The following is a 5,633-nucleotide window of genomic DNA, read 5'->3' on the forward strand; positions in this document are numbered from 1 at the left end:
GGTGCCAAACTTTGAATCTATACAGGTAAGGGTTTGAGATCCTTTAGTATGTTCTGGTACATCTTATAAACCGGAGTGTATTAGAATTTTCGCATGAACAAAAGATAGTTTTGAACTTGATCAGGTAATCTTTTTCTTCATGTGGTCCACTCCACCTGGAGTCGTTATCTCAATACTCCAAGGTTTTCCACAACATATACAAAGAATGCGGGCCACAACCCCAAAAGAGACTTATGACAATCTCAACACTTTACTGAAATGATTGAGAGCATTTAGGAGCATCTTATGTAAAGGTTATTTAGACTACTCGAAGAAAATCTTGGGATGGAATGCGCCCCTGGTATGCTATGTATGGATTATATTATGGCCTGTGTGGGTTTTGAACATAAAAGATGATGGAGTTGACAAACATCTTTATAGGGTAGGTATTATAACTGTATCAATGTAACCTGTAAATTGCAGGAAGAGAGAGAGAGAGAGAGAGAGAGACTAATATATTGTGTTTGTATTGAGAAAATCATAGATGTAATCGATGGTAGACAGCTTTCCGTAATTTTTTGGAACTTAAAACATTCCCACTATTTATTGAGACACATACTAGTTATCGTCGAGTGAGGTTTCACTTTTAATTGTTGAATAAGGTTTGAAGTTCGAATTCTCCATCATATTAATACTAATATTATAAATAAATAAATAAATAAATAAAGCAAACGTAATTAGGTTAAACTTCAATTCTTAATTTTTTTTAGTTCACTGAGAAGGCGCTTAATTATAGTCCATTACAGTACAGAACACCATTAAAGCATGCATGCCTAAGGTACCGTTTGATACGCAGACGGGACGAGACATGATGGGACAGAACGGGACGGAATGGAGGTTCCGTGTTATGTTTGGTACGCGCAGGACAGAACGAGACGGTTACTCCATTTTGCGTTTGGTACGCGTTGGACGGAATGAAATCAAAAGATTGAATGACTAACTTATCCTGTAATGGATTCAATATATAGGAGAAACAACCATTATAGATCAGATTTATGCAAACTAGGGGGCTAAGGTCACATCACACTAGATTCAAGATGGTAATAAATTTTTTACCAAAAAAAAAGATAGTAATAAAATGAAACCTTGCACATGATCGAAACTGCTTAATTTTAACATTTTAATACCTTTTCAAGAACTTAGAGCCTTCAAATTCTTCCATTTGACAATCTTTTGGTTGCCATGAAAACTTCTCATAGGAAAAATTCGTGCGTTGTGTCATCCGGCAAGACCACATACTTGACAGCCATTGCTTACAGCCATGCCCAGAATACAGCGGCTTCTTATGGTCCACAACCCATTTTCCTTTCGCATAATTGCAGGCTGGAGCTATTATTAGATAAATAACAATCATTTCCCAGAAAATTGAAAATTTCCATGGAAAATTCAAGAAAACAAAAAAGTAAAACCCAATCAAAAAAGCAAAATTAAAGATCTATAGAGATCAAGATCGAACCTGGAAAATGCAGCGGCTACGGAAGAAGATCGAGATCAAGATCGAACCTGGAGATGCAGCTGCTACGGGAGAGGATGAGGGGGAAGGCTACGGGAAAAGGCAGCGGCAGAGAAAAAAGATGGGACGAAGATGAAGAGGAATCGCCGCGAACTCCCCAGAACGTGGGTCTGTGGTGGAGGGAGCGTTGAGGTCGAGGAAGATGCAGCTGGGTTTGTGGTGGAGGAGGAGGCTACCGGAGAGAGGGTAGAAGAGAGGGAGGATACGTGAGAGAGAGGGAGGGTGATAGTGGAATTAATGAAAAACAGTAAGGGTATTGTTGTTCAAAAAAATTATAATTTTGTATTTCACGAGCGTGGAGCAAGTCGTTCCAGAGAGAAAAGGTGGAACGAGAAAGTAACCAAATTTCGTTCCGCAGAACAGCGAGTTTCACTGTTTTTTGTGCACGAAACGTGGGATGGAACACTTCGTCTCACTGCGTTCCATCCCGTCCAACGTACCAAACGGTGCCTAAAGAACTGAACGGATTTTTACAAGAACATACTTAGCAAATTTCCAACAGGAATGCACTGTATGTAAGTTACTCTCACATAATACATGTATTCAACTCTAATATTCATAAACTTGTTAATTTCAAGAAGTATAATTGGGGCAGATTCTCTGCCCTTCCACTTCCCATGCCCTCCTATTTTGTGCGGTCACAGTTAAGCCACGTCAATATTTTATATTATTTTTTATAGAGATAATAAGACAAAAAAGAATAGTAATATAAAATGTTAACGTGGCTTAACCGTGACCACACAAATAAGAGAGCACGGAGAGTGGAATGGTAGAAAATTTGCCTCCTATAATTAAGGGTTTTAGTGATTATTTTTTTCAACATGTCCACTCTACTATATGTCGCGGCAAGGTTCATAGCCATAACGGCAGGTATGCTGTCCTCTTTTTGTATGTCTCCTTGCCAAATATTTTGATTTGATACGCCTTCTAACTTAACTTGGAGATAATTGTGTCAACTTTTTTATTTGACATTTTGTTTGGGCCCAAAATAATAGTTTGGGCCGAGTACAGAATCATTCTCGGCCGGAAGGCTTTGCGACAAGAATGCCATGGATCGTTCAGCACGTGGGCCTCTAAACCTAGGTCGGCTAGGTCACAACACAAGACAAGTCGAGTCCTAGTGCAATAGGGAGTCTCGGTAGGATTAATAACCCGGAAGCGAATCCGGCTCGGTTAAGGACTAGGTTCACAATTCTAGTGAAAATAGGACTGGTCGAGTTGGTGCTGATCAGGAGAAGAAGACCTAGTCCGAGTAGGGTTTTAACTCGACCTTGGGGGGAGCCGTTGCTATAAATAGAAGAGGTTGTGCATCATTCAAGCCCCCTGCAAATCAATACAAAACTGCCCTGCGCAAACTCTCAACAATTTGAGATTTTTTCCTTTTTTTTTCGCTGACACATCTTCCGTTGGCATCAACAGCACTGTGGAAGCAACCAGTGATATCTTAAGTCGGCATAGATAGCTCTATCACCGTAGAATCAGTCGATCTCGCAGTATATTCCGTTGGCATCAACAGCACTGCGGCGAGAACGGTTGGTTACCTATCCAAGTCTCGGTCGAGGAGGATTTCCAGGTCCTTATTGATTGAGGTCATCTCATTAGCCTTCTCGGCGAAGTGAGGTGTTACGGTATATCGAGCTTGGCGCATTGCACGCCGAGTTGTTTTATGATTGGATACTCCCAAGTAGGGTTTAGAGTTCGGCATTCGGACGGCCGAACCACGTTCACCATCAAGACTTATATCTGTTTTGAGTATTTGTGCCCTTACACTTTGGTGTCGATTCAGCGAGAGTTTACTCTGACAAATAACATCACTGTGACCGAATCCGACGACGACGATTCGTGAACTTCGTAAAGAATAGAAACCTTGTCTTCAGGTTCGAGAACCCAAGAGGCCGAGACGCGTTCCTTCCTCGGTCGCAATCGCAAGACGTAGAAGTCAGCCGCACACCCAACGCAACACCAACAAATTTACTCCTCGGTCGAGCTCGGTCGACGAGTTGGCACGCCCCGCATTCATCGAATGACGTAGTTAGCTTGTAGATTACTCGGCCTACGCGCCACGTAGGCTTGGTAGTTTCCAGGGTCAACATTTTGGCACGCCCAGTGGGACCCAGTGCTAAACTACGAAGTTCATGCCAATTGAAACACGATCGGTAAAAAAGAAAACAGCTATTGGAAAGTCGACAGCCGATCTACCAAATCAGAACATAGGACACCATGTGCCACAAGCGCAGAATCCCATCAGCGCCGTGACACCTGAGTCCATGAGCGTAACTCGCCGAGAAAGGGAAGTTAATCTCGGCGGTCAGGTTCGCAGTCTTGAAATTCCCGACAGGAACACTTGCGTTCTCAATGAAGGAGTAATAGAAGATTGTGATGAAGATGGTGGCGAAGGATCCGATCCACCCACAAGGTCATTTCTTCGGAAACGGCTTGACGAGCAATCTCGGACGGTTGAACAGACATTGAGTCGAGGAATCGATAAGCTCCATGACGTGATACGCAATTCCAATGAAGCATAAACCAGATTACTCGAAATACTGGTTAGTAAGGTCAGCGATGGTAGAACTTTCGATCTTGCCCAGCATTTGCCGCCTAGGAATAATATGTTATCAAGCGCACCGGCCGAGCCAATTCCTGCTCGGCTCAGGCCACTTCAATTGGAAAGAGGAGAAGGGTCGAATAGTAGGTCAGACGGATCCGACCAGAGAGTGGAAGTAACACCCGTCGATATGACCGAAGTTCCCTAAATTCATACACCCGTATCCAGCTTACGTAGAGCAGGTCGAATACCCTAGAGGTTTCAAGATCCCGGATTTTAGCCTTTTTGCCGGAGAATCATCCTTATCCTCGTTAGAACATGTAGCTCGCTTCACCGCACAATGCGGAGACGTTAATAGTGACTTTCACAAGCTGCGACTTTTCAATTTTTCGTTGACCGGCTCAGCGTTCGCTTGGTATATTAGCCTCCCACCGAACTCCGTCCAGAGTTGGGAGGAGTTGGTCGAGAAATTTCATGAGCAGTTTTATCGGCCGGGAATGGAAATGTCAGTATCCTTACTAGCAAGGATGGCTCAGGCGTCCGACGAGTCACCAATGGATTATCTTACTAGATTCAAATCAGCCAGGAATTGGTGCCAAGTACCTCTCCCCGAAGTTGAATTCGTCAGACTTGCTCTGAACGGTCTTGACGTCGAATACAAAAAGAAATTCTTGGGGGCAAACTTTTGGGATATGTACGAATTAGCCCAACATGTCGAGCAGTATGATTATTTGCTCCGCGAGGAAAAGATTTCGAAAGCTCCATCTCGGGGGACGATTTACAAGAATCCTACTATCAATTATGCATCAACCGAGGATGAATGCGTTAGTGTGGATGCAGCTGAGATAGTAATAGATAAGCCATACGTCTGCAAGGCACTGACTCAAGTTGACTCTAAGGAAGTCAAAACCCGCTCGGCTACTGAAGGAGCACTGAATCCGTCGAAAGTTTATACTTTTGATATTACAAAGGCCGATGCAATTTTTGATCAACTGTTATCAGCAAGGATCATCAAACTTCGGCCTAGGCACAACATTCCCAAGGCCGAAGAGCTTAAAGGAAAGATATATTGCAAATACCACAATTCAAGCAAACACATGACAAACAATTGTGTCGTGTTTCGAGACAACGTCCAAAGCTGGATTGATAATGGCAAATTGAAATTCCAGAGAAGAAGATGAGTGTTGATACTGACCCGTTCCCCACGGCAACAGTAAATATGGTAGATGCGTGCCTACCTAAAGACAAAGGGAAAGGGAAGGCCGAAGATGTTGCGACGTAATGCTTTCGGAATCAGAATTCTCAGCCCCGTTTCATGGCCAATTTTTGTTCAAACAAACCACCTACAACTTTAACGGGACCCGCTATTGTCAAACCTATGATGGATTATACCACCGATGAAGACAGTGGGACAGCGGTTTTGTGCAGTAAATGTAGAGCAAGGTCGGCAGTGAGCCAGAGGAGAAGCCTTCTTCGCTTATAACGGAACGACCTACGGCCGTAACCCAGCAAAAGGTTGCCAACGTAGGCCAACAT

At 43.3% G+C, this 5,633-nt stretch overlaps 1 long non-coding RNA gene across 1 annotated transcript; it reads right to left on the reverse strand.

Moving 5' to 3' along the window:
• Positions 1-1,004: 1,004 nt before the first annotated feature.
• On the reverse strand, positions 1,005-2,105 carry LOC126604837 (uncharacterized). The gene is made up of 2 exons (XR_007616755.1): positions 1,496-2,105; positions 1,005-1,368 (listed from the first exon to the last, which is right to left on the reverse strand). It is a non-coding gene; the product is annotated as an uncharacterized LOC126604837 (long non-coding RNA).
• Positions 2,106-5,633: the final 3,528 nt, after the last annotated feature.

Source organism: Malus sylvestris, chromosome 15 (genome assembly GCF_916048215.2).
Source record: "Malus sylvestris chromosome 15, drMalSylv7.2, whole genome shotgun sequence".
NCBI classification, from domain to species: Eukaryota; Viridiplantae; Streptophyta; class Magnoliopsida; order Rosales; family Rosaceae; genus Malus; species Malus sylvestris.